Genomic DNA, 11943 nt, shown 5'->3' on the forward strand with positions numbered 1-11943 from the left:
GACCGGTTCAGATAATCGTCACTGGTGTTTTGCCGTGAGCGGGAATCGAACCCGGGTCGTCAGGTTCGTAGTGCAGCGCGCTAACCACTACACTACCGCTCCCCTACCGCTCCCCACACACAGACACACACACACGGACACACACAACACGGACACACACACACAGCCACACACACACAGCCACACACACAGACACATACACACAGACACACACACACTTGTACCGCTCCCGCGATCACCCAACAGCTAGTGTGCTCGCGGGTTATCGCTGGAAACATCTCACTCAGAGACGGATTAAACCACGGACTAAATGGGCACGAGTGTAGAGGGCATACATGGGTACAAGGAGGGGGGGGGGGTTAGGGTCAAAGTCACAGCACCCACCCACCTCACCCCCTCTCCCAATTGCTCCCCCACCCCTTTCTGAACTCCTTCAGCTGGACAAAGGAAGCAAACAATGCCCCTAGGACAAAATCGAATCACAGCCAAGTCGGAGGCGAATTTGCAGACAAAATTTTCAGACAAAATCGTCGGCTCGCGATCGATGGATGAGTTTTTTTTGCGACGGACAGGCTCGGTGGGAGATCGACTCAACCAATCATCTCCTCTGGGGTCGTCAAAATTGGTACCGCTTCGTGGTCAGAGTCAGCAGTGGCTGCGCCCTGGTGTTAGTGGACGATGGCAGTGGTGGTGGTGCTGTGAGCACGATCGTCTCGCACAGACCGTGGAACCACAGCCAGCGCGCTACAGCGTCTACAGTAGGTCTCTGTGTGAGCCTATGGGTCTCTGTGTGAGACTATGGGTCTCTGTGTGAGGCTATGGGTCTCTGTGTGAGATTATGGGTCTCTGTGTGAGACTATGGGTCTCTGTGTGAGGCTATGGGTCTCTGTCTGAGGCTATGGGTCTCTGTGTGAGACTATGGGTCTCTGTGTGAGACTATGGGTCTCTGTGTGAGGCTATGGGTCTCTGTGTGAGGCTATGGGTCTTTGTGTGAGGCTATGGGTCTCTGTGTGAGCCTATGGGTCTCTGTGTGAGGCTATGGGTCTCTGTGTGAGTCTATGGGTCTCTGTGTGAGTCTATGGGTCTCTGTGTGGGGCTATGGGTCTCTATGTTTGACTATGGATCTCTGTGTCAGTCTATGGGTCTCTGTGTGAGTATATGGGTCTCTGTTTGAGTCTATGGGTCTCTGTGTGAGGCTATGGGTCTCTGTTTGAGTCTATGGGTCTCTGTGTGAGTATATGGGTCTCTGTTTGAGTCTATGGGTCTCTGTGTGAGGCTATGGGTCTCTGTGTGAGTCTATGGGTCTCTGTGTGAGTATATGGGTCTCTGTTTGAGTCTATGGGTCTCTGTGTGAGGCTATGGGTCTCTGTGTGAGTCTATGGGTCTCTGTGTGAGGCTATGGGTCTCCATGTGAGTCTATGGGTCTCTATGTGAGGCTATGGATCTCCATGTGAGTCTATGGGTTTCTATGTGGGTCTATGGGTCTCCATGTGAGTCTATGGGTCTCTACGTGAGTCTATGGGTCTCCATGTGAGTTTATGGGTCTCTACGTGAGTCTACGGGTCTCTGTGTGAGGCTATGGGTCTCTGTGTGAGTCTATGGGTCTCTACGTGAGTCTATGGATCTCTGTGTGAGTCTATGGGTCTCTGCGCGAGTCTGTAGAACACAATGTGAATGTACATATCGAGTGTGGTGAACGAGAGTGCAGCTCAAGGCGTCGACAGCACGGATGTCTGCAGGACAACGAGCTCCCACTTATTGGGAGTCAGCGGTTTCACCCACCGCGCCACGTACTCATTTAAGGCTGAGTCGATCCAGAAGAGGCCCAATCCCGATTGAGATGTCCGCTGGCACCGTTATCGAGCCTGAGCGGGAATCTGACACGGGTCGCCGGTTTCGTGGCGCAGTGCACGCTAACCGCTGCGCCACCGCTCCCCCACGAACAAACGCCACTCGCAGGTTGAGTGCGCATTGCGAACGTACAAAAGCATCTCTCAGCCTTGTCCAGACCACCACCTCCACAGGCTGCTAAGAGCAGCTGCGTGTGCGCGTGAGATGCCCTCGTTGTTAATATCGGGTCCGTGACGGTGGCGTGTTCTTCGACAATGAGAGACGGGAGCCCACGCGGAATCTGTAACAAGTGGCATCACGCGCCGCGGGCTACGTGAGTGTTACACGGGAGGAGCGGTGGCGCAGTGGTTAGCGTTGCACGGCGCGAGAGAAAACCCGTCCACCTTCGTTCGATTGCCGGCCTACGGCGAAAACTGCCATCGGTGGCGAGTGATTATTGGCTCCGGTCTTGGGATTCTCTCCCCCGTTGGGTAGACTCGGGCTTAAATAAATCACGGAACGACGCGAGTGCGGTGAAAATATCACCGCTGGGGGAGACAAAGGCGGCCGGCCGGGCGTGGTGCTTGCCCAAACAATCTGTACAGGCCACACGGATGGGGGGGGGGGGTGTCTTCATGATTATATTTGGCACAAGTGCAGAGTCGCGGCGGGCGCTTGACTCAGCCCATCATCCCTCGGCGTCGATGCCACGGGGAGCAGAGGGCAGCAGCAGCAGTGGTCGATGAGAGTCGCCCTCGCCGCAGGAACGTGGAATTGGCACCACTGGCTTCATCGCTCTTTTGAGCGGGAAATCATCACCTTGACGTTGCCTAACGTTGGTGCGACGTCAACCAACGTTTGCGCAACGTTCGTCCAACGTCAACCAACGTTGGTCCAACTGGGTATGTATGCGAGGCACTTGCATTTGAGGGTGAAGACGTGAGCGTGTGAGTTAGCGCCCGGAATGTAAATTGTTCCCATCCCACGTACAGAGGTTTATCACCATCATCAGCCGCGCTCCCATCATCAGCAGCAGCAGTATCAGTCCTCATTGGTTAAATGTAGAGAATTGAAAACGACTGAATCATCATCATCATCATCGGAACTCATCCTCATCAGCAAGACTCTCGTCATGATAATAACAACCATCATCAGCAGCAGCAGGACTTCCGTAATAACAACAACCACCATCATCAGTGGCACGTTCAACAACAACATCATCATCGACATCAATATCACCATCAATTACGATACGAAATAATCTTAATTATCATGGACATGAATTGGCCATTATGAACCCTCGCTATGAAGGCGCCGCGCTCGTGGCTGGCTCTGTGTGAGCGCTCTCTCTCTCTCTTCTGTAACACTCTCCGATTAACACTCTCCAATGAACACTCTCCCCGAGTGACGTACTCCGCCGCTCTCCCTAACCCTCACACTCTCCCATAATAATCTCCGATTAACACGCTCTCTCTCTCCCTCTCTCTCTCCTCTTGTCTCTACCTGCACACTCTCCCCTCACTCTCCCCCCACTCTCTCCCCTCACTCTCTCTCCACACTCTCCCCTCACTCTCCCCCAGTAACACTCTCCCCTCACTCTCCCCTCACTCTCACCCCTCACTCTCTCCCCACACTCTCCCCTCACTCTCCCCCAGTCACCCTCTCCCCTCACTCTCTCCCCACACTCTCCCCTCACTCTCCCCCCTCACTCTCTCCCCACACTCTCCCCTCACTCTCCCCACACTCTCCCCTCACTCTCTCTCCACTCTCTCCCCTCACTCCCTCCCCACACTCTCCCCTCACTCTCCCCCAGTAACACTCTCCCCTCACTCTCCCCTCACTCTCACCCCTCACTCTCTCCCCACACTCTCCCCTCACTCTCCCCCAGTCACCCTCTCCCCTCACTCTCTCCCCACACTCTCCCCTCACTCTCCCCCTCACTCTCTCCCCACACTCTCCCCTCACTCTCCCCACACTCTCCCCTCACTCTCTCTCCACTCTCTCCCCTCACTCCCTCCCCACACTCTCCTCTCACTCTCCCCCCTCTCACTCTCCCCCCTCACACTCTCCCCTCACTCTCCCCCAGTCACACTCTCCCCTCACTTTCTCTCGACACTCTCCCCTCACTCTCCCCCTCACTCTCTCTCCACACTCTCCCCTCACTCTCCCCTCACTCTCTCTCCACACTCTCCCCTCACTCTCCCCTCACTCTCTCTCCACACTCTCCCCTCACTCTCCCCTCACTCTCCCCTCACTCTCTCTCCACACTCTCCCCTCACTCTCCCCTCACTCTCTCTCCACACTCTCCCCTCACTCTCCCCTCACTCTCTCTCCACACTCTCCCCTCACTCTCCCCTCACTCTCCCCTCACTCTCCCCTCACTCTCTCTCCACACTCTCCCCTCACTCTCCCCTCACTCTCTCTCCACACTCTCCCCTCACTCTCCCCCACTCATGTACTCCATCACTCGGGGGGGGGGAGGGGGGAGCGCTGCTCATTAGCAGCAGCAGCATCATCAGCAGCATCATCATCAGCATCATCATCAGCAACATCAGCAGCAGCAGCTTCAGCAATAGCAGCATTGGCGCAATGACAGAGTATCTCGAGCAAACAGCATCATCAGCAGCAGCATCAGCAGCATCATCATCAGCATCATCATCAGCAGCAGCATAATCAGCAGCATCAGCAATAGCAGCATTGGCACAATGACAGAGATTCTCGAGCAAACAGCATCATCAGCAGCAGCATCAGCAGCATCATCAGCAGCAGCAGCATCATCAGCAGCATCAGCAATAGCAGCATTGGCGCAATGACAGAGTATCTCAAACAAACAGCAGCAGAAGCAGCCAGCCTTTCTCCCTCGTACCTCTGTGCCGTTCACTCGACCACTCATCCACACTCACCCACACTCACCCGCTCGCTCACCCCTTCCGTCTTCCCGCAAACTCGCTGGGTCGCCCACCCACTCATTGACTCTCCCGCTCACTCACCCGCTCACTCACTCTGCCGCTTGATTGCCCGCGAACTCACTCACCTCCTCATTCGCTCACCTACTCGCTCACCGTCTCGACAGTACAGACGGTCAGCCGCTCACCCGCCCAAGCAATCGCTCACCTTCTCGCACACTCACTCACTTACTCGCCCACTCACTCACTCACTCACCCACTCCCTCTATCCATACCTCACCCACTCACTCACCCACCCACTCACTCACTCACTCACCCACACACTCACTCCATCCCTCACCCACTCACTCACTCACCCACTCCCTCTATCCATTCCTCACTCACTCACTCACCCACACACTCACTCCATCCCTCACCAACTCACTCACCTACTCACTCACCCACTCACTTACTCACCCACTCACTTACCCACTCACTTACTCGCCCACTCACTTACTCACCCACCCAACTACCTACCGTCTCACTCACCCTCTCGTGGTCGCTCACCAGCTCGCCCCGTTCACTCACCTGTCTGCCCGTTCGCTCACCCGCTCACCCACCCACTCACTCACCTACTCGCCAATTCTCACACTCACCGCTCACTCACTCACCCTCTTACTTAACTCACTCTCTCGCAAGCTCTGCTGTCTCCTGCTCACTCACTCCCTCAGTCTACTCACTCACCCACTCATTCGTTTACTCACTCACCCACTCATTAGTTTACTCACTCACCCACTCATTCGTTTACTCAATCACCCACTCATTCGTTTACTCACTCATCCACTCCTTCTCCCTTTCCCTCACGCACCTGCTCACCCACAAACTCACCCCCCACCTCCCGCCCACCTATCCACTCCCTCGTCTATTCCTCCACCCACACGTTGACTCACCTACTCACCCACCATGTCTTCCCTCTCCCTCACCCACCAGCTCACCCTCTCCCTCACTTCCTTACCCATCTTATTCACTCCACACCTACCCACTCCCTCCATCCCTCACCCACTCACTCACTCACCCACTCACTCACCCACTCACTCACTCACTCACCCACTCACTCACTCACTCACCCACTAACACACTGACTCACTCACCCACTCCCTCCCTCCATCCAACCCTCACCCACCCACTCACTCACCCACTCCCTCCCACCATCTCTCAAGCACTCACTCACCCACTCACTCACTCACTCTCTTCATCCCTCACCCACTCACTCACCCACTCACTCCATCCCTCACCCACTCACTCACCCACTCACTCACCCACTCCCTCCATCCCTCACCCACTCATTCACCCACTAACTCACTCACTCACCCACTCCCTCCATACATCCCTCACGCACTCACTCACCCACTCCCTCCCACCATCCATCCCTCACCCACCCACTCACTCACCCACTCACTGACTCACCCCCTCCCTCCATCCCTCACCCACTCACTCACCCACTCACTCACTGACTCACTCACCCACTCACTCACCACTCCCTCCCTCACCCACTCACTCACCCCCTCCATCCCTCACCCACTCACTCACTCACCCACTCACTCACTCACCACTCCCTCCCTCACCCATTCACTCACCCCCTCCCTCACCCACTCACTCACCCACTCACTCATTGACTCACTCACCCACTCCCTCCCTCACCCACTCACTCGCCCGCTCACTCACCTCGCACGCCGCCGAGTCTCCGCTCCACTCAGCGCATCCACTCAGCGCATTGCGAGCGCGGAGACGGCGGTCGAGGAACAGTCGCCGAGCGAGGCAGTTGAAGGATTCGAGCCGAGCCTTGGACGCTGAGAGATGCTCTCTCCTCTCTCTTTCTCCCCACTCTCTCCTCTATCTCTCCTCACTCTCCGTACGCCTCCTCGCGAGCGAGAGAGCGAGCGAGAGAGCCCGGCTCCGAATATTCCCGGGGATGAAGGCGGCTAGGTCAGAGCCGCCGTACAGACGAACAGATTCGAGGCTGCAAGCGCTTCCTCGCGTGCGCGTGTGTCTGCGCGTGCCGTCTGTGTGTGTGTCGTCTGCGTGTGTGTGTCTGCGTGTGTGTCTGCGTGCGTGTCTGCGTGTGCGTTCGTGACCTACGTGCGCGCGCGTGTGTGCGCGCGCGCGTGGTCCGACGCAGGAGCAGACGGTCAGACGAGAGCGACAGCGCGGACGGACGCACACGCTCGCTCGGACGAATAAATAAAAAAAGACACAGGGGGGAGGGGGGCGAGTTGCGAGATGATGAGGCGAGAGGGAATGAAAATCGTTCGAAGGAAGCGAGAGAGAATAAATTAAAAAATATATAACACACCTCCCTCCCTCTGTCAGCCGTCGTAGAGCGCTGAGATGATGGCGATGTTGAGGAGGACGACGACGACGATGATGATGATGTAGGTGATGGCGCTGATAATGATGTGAGTGAGCGCGCTCGTGTGTGATGTTTCCAGAGGATGGTGCGCCGATGAATTCGCGGCGCCGTTGAACGCTCACGCTCTGTGTGTGTGTGTGCAGCCGGGAGAGAGAGAGAGAGGGAGAGAGAGACACACACACACGAGAGAGAGAGACTGAAAGAGTGAAGGAGGGAGGGGGTGTCTGGGAGTGGGGGTGTGGATCGCGAGGGGGATGAAAGAGAGAGGGAGGGGAAGCGAAGGAGCAAGAATGGGATAGGAGAGAGAGAGAGAGCGAGAGCGAGCGAGGGAGAGAGGCTAAGGGAGTGATGGAGATGGCGGAGTGAGAGCGCGCGCCAGAACGGAGATGTAGGTGCGAGATTCGGCGTGATAAGAGAGGCATGCGCTGCTTCGCGCGAGCGCCGATTAAGGTCAGCGCGGCTTCATCAGGGGGTGCAGCAGGGAGAACCGATCAGCGCCAGGTACTCATTGAAGGCTGAGTCGGCCTGGGGAAAAGCCAAGGGACCGCTCTTGAATATTTGTAACACAGTGCGCTAACCACTGCGCCACCGCTCCAACACACACACACACGTTGATACAGATACAGCACAACCATTAACAGACTGCTGGGGAAAGTGCTGTTAGCGAGGAGCACCGATGAAAGGCCGGCACGGCACACGAGGGGGTGGGTGGCCAGCATCACGCCCGGCCGCCTTTGTCTCCCCAGTGGCGATATTTTCACGCACCGCACCAGGTCCTCATTTGAGGCTGAGTCGACCTAGGGGAGGGCTCAGGAACGGATCAGATAATTGTCACCGGTGTTGGTGGCCGTGAGCGAGAATCGATGTCGCATCGCTTGGTTCGTAACGCAGCGCGCTAACCCCTACACTACCGCTCCCCACACATAAACACACGCACATGCAGAGACAAAGATGCCCGTATAGCCTTCACAGACTATTGGTAAAAGTGCTATTAGCGAGTAGTACCTATGCAGGTTGGAACGGTACACCAGGGGGTGGCCAACACTACGTCCGACTGCCTTTGTCTCCCCACTGGCGATGTTTACACACCACACCAGGTACTCATTTGAGGCTGAGTCTACCTAGGACCGGTTCAAATAATCGTCAACGAGGGAATCGAACTCGGGCCACTGGGTTCGTAACGCAGCGCGCTAACCGCTACACTACCGCTCACCCAACACACACAGACACACACATACATACACGCACACAGACATATACACACACAGACAGACACACACATACACACACACAGACACATACATACATACACACACAGACACACACATACACATACACACACACACAGACACACACATACATGCACACACAAACACACACATACATACACAAACACAGACACACACACAGACACACACACACAAACACACACACAGACACACACATACATACACACACACAGACACACACATACATACACACACACAGACACACATACATACACACACAAACAGACACACACATACATACACACCCAGACACACACATACACACACATGCACACAGACACACACATACATACACAAACACAGACACACACACACAGACACATACATACATACAAACACACAGACACACAAATACATACACACAGACACACACGTACATACACACACGCAAATACAGCCACACTCACGTGAGGGCATTGACTGCAACTTACACTTGGCCGGCAGAGGGCGGAAGTCTACAGCGCATGCGATTGCAAGTGGGGTGGGCCTCCCCTAGGTCGACTCAGCCTTCAATAAGGTACCTGGTGCGATGTTGTGTAGTAAACATCGACCACGAGGGAGACAAACGCGGCCGGGCGTGGTGCTGGCCGTTACGGCCTCCATGGGTGCTACTCCCTCACAGCACTTGCCCCAAAAGTATGTTAAGGCTACACGGGTGTTTTGTTGCTGTGTTTGCGGTGTTGGTGGTGGGATATTTAATAAAGGAGCCCAACAACAATTCAAACTTAGACGGATGAGACGAAAAAAAAACATCGACACGCGTACGCAATAAAGAATCATCGAATTTTAATCGATTCGCCTGCCCAGAATCATCACAACTCAACTTATGGAGTTATATAAGTCTGTATAAGCGCATGATCAGCATGGGTCTCTTTGCATGCTGTTGGCGTCGTTGTGGACAATATTCCATCTTCTATATATATATAATTATATGGAGGGACATATCAGAATGTAAGCGAATCGCTTTTGTACAATACTTGAATATAAATCCGCGGAGATGGAAAGCGCTTCAACCTTTTTTGTAGATGCATACCCAGTTAACATGCCAACGCTGGAATGCGGTTGTTCCCAATGTTGGCCCAACGTTGCCTAACGTTGCCTAACGTTGCCTAACGTTACCACAACGTTGGCCCAGCATTTCACGTGGGCACCGCGGTTGCGAGATGGTTTAGCCACGTTTGTTTGTTTGTTGTAGTACAGAGTTAGACTGATGGCCTTAATCTAAGTTGTCTTGTGGTTGTTGCTGGTTGTTTGACTTGCATCCCACTGGGATTTTTGCACACAGCGTTGGTGTACGGTGATTTGTTTCTGCAATATTTTGCTGTCTTTTCTTGGATTTTCTGTTTGCACTTAGTCACATATTCGCTTTAAGATGTTTTTTGTTCGTGTTTTTGTTTGTTGCGGTTGCACCCGATTCAAGAGCCGAATGGCTCACAGGGCTATACCTAATCAATGAACTTGAACTTGAACCTCACCTGGTTTGGAGGAGGTTGTGGGTCCGATCCCGACCCAGACGCCGGCTGTATATTTTGGAGTTTGCATGTTCTCTCCGTGGTCGCGTGGATTTTTCTCCGGGTCCTTTGGGGTTCCCCCCTCCACATTTAGAATCAACAACACAGCGTTTAAAACTCTTTCCCGCGGAGGAAGCTGGTAGGAACGTCGGGTTGCTCGGTCAATTTCCAGGGTCAACGGCGGCGTGGTGTATTCCGCAAATATGCCCGACTGCGAGGGCGGGCACAAGCCGGCGTGAGTAGGTTAAACGTTGAGTTTTATAAGAGTTACCACGGGGTGACCAGCCCCTCCCCATCCAGCCCCACCAATCCCACCCCCACCCTCCCCACTCAGCCCCTCCCCACCATCCCCACCCAGCCCCTCTCCACCCTCCCCTCCCCACCCAGCCCCTCCCTGCACGACGGACGGACGGACACAACAATCCTCTGTGGGCTGGTGGAACCAGTGGGTTCCTACCAGTAATAGTTCGTTGTCATCAAGTTCCACGCGTTGAGCCATCATTTGTGGCCAAATCGCTTCTGAAAAAGCGATGTATAGTTCAGTGGGCCTTACCTGGTAAAATAACAAAAAAATATTCACAGTTTTCACTGGGTATCACACGGTCAGCACTACCAGAACGATGCAGTGCGCTTCTAAAACGAAGCTCAACGCAATGCCGCGAGCACGATCATGGCCACAACATCGACGCTTGCCACCCGAGCACAGACTCCGCGAACGGGGATGTCAAATCCGGACGGTTATGCAACCCCGAGCTCCGTGGCTCAGTAGGTCTACGAGTCTCTGCTGACCAAAGTATTCGGCGATGCCCGCTGCTGCTGCTGTTGCTGCTGCTGCTGCTGCATTAATAACAACAACGACGACGACGAACAACCCAATGCATTTGTCAATTGATTGGATTTTATGCAGATTGTGACATATTTTAAACCACTTCTTTTTCCTTATTGTCGTGGCTTCCCAGGGTTCCACCGATAATGCTTCTCGCTGTAGCTTTGGTTTTATTGCTATTCTGATGGGGGTTTTATTTTTGAACTGGTTGTTGTCATCGTTACATTTCATTTGGTTGTTTCTTTTGTAAGCCTGCGATGTACAGCCCTTTGAGATTAATAATTTGAAAGCCGCTAAATGCATCGTGGATAATTATCAATGTTATCTTCAAAAGGAAAAAAAAAACGTCGAATACGCAGCGTTTCGGGGTAATGGCCTCCGTTTGTGTGCTACGAAGAAGGTCCATTGTCCGAAACGTCGCCTAACATACATTTGTTCTAATTTAAAGACCACACTTTTATTGATGAAAGCGTTGCGTTGTTTATGAGGATGCGTAGAGGTTTCTGAGTCTCTGTGGAAATGTACAGCGTCTACATTGATAGCTGTTGTGTTTGTCAATCCACTGCTGGATGATAAAGGCATCCTCCCCAGCCGTCCCGCCCATGCATGGAGTGGTTTGTGGGGGTGGGGGGTGTTTGACCATACTTCCCCACTCTGGTCAGTGAGGGTCCTTAAAGGCGGTGCAATATGACCGATTGATTCGCACACACGCACACACACATCCATGCAGTATGTCAACCCGCGCACTGATGTTACTCGTGGCCTGGACGTGAACCTAGGTAACCAGGTCTGTGTATTTCACTGCGCAAAACCGCCCTCGTCACTGCTCCCCACAGGCCCCTTAACAGAGCGGTCACCACACACACACACGCACACGGTGCTTCACAAATCACTCCGTGAAATCGTGCAGCTAAGGGGACCCAAGGGGACTTGTGACCCCATACAAAAGCCCCCTCCCCCTTCTCTAGGCCAGCCCCACAAAGCCCCCCCCACCACCACCCTTTGCGCCCCCGGCTATCAGAACCCTTCTCGATTTAAAAGGCCCCGGACGAATTTCTCGTCTCCTCTGCCAACCGTTGCCTCCCCACCCCTACGGCTCCTGTTCTTTCCTCTCCCCCACCCCCGCCGCTCCCCATCTCATCTTCCATCTTCTGTCATCTCCTCTCTTCTCCTCGCGCACAGATCCTCTTTC

The 11943-nt window shown here is 54.2% G+C and overlaps 1 protein-coding gene across 1 annotated transcript in view; it reads right to left on the bottom strand.

Annotated features, from left to right (window-relative positions):
* The window catches only part of LOC144730824 (uncharacterized), a 101138-nt gene extending 93821 nt beyond the window's left edge, over positions 1–7317 (bottom strand). The window contains 1 exon segment of the mRNA XM_078611599.1: positions 6441–7317. The gene's annotated coding sequence lies outside the window, so the exon portion shown is untranslated.
* Positions 7318–11943: the final 4626 nt, after the last annotated feature.

This window comes from Lampetra planeri, chromosome 37 (assembly GCF_965212315.1).
Source record: "Lampetra planeri chromosome 37, kcLamPlan1.2.h2, whole genome shotgun sequence".
In the NCBI taxonomy this organism is placed as follows: domain Eukaryota; kingdom Metazoa; phylum Chordata; class Hyperoartia; order Petromyzontiformes; family Petromyzontidae; genus Lampetra; species Lampetra planeri.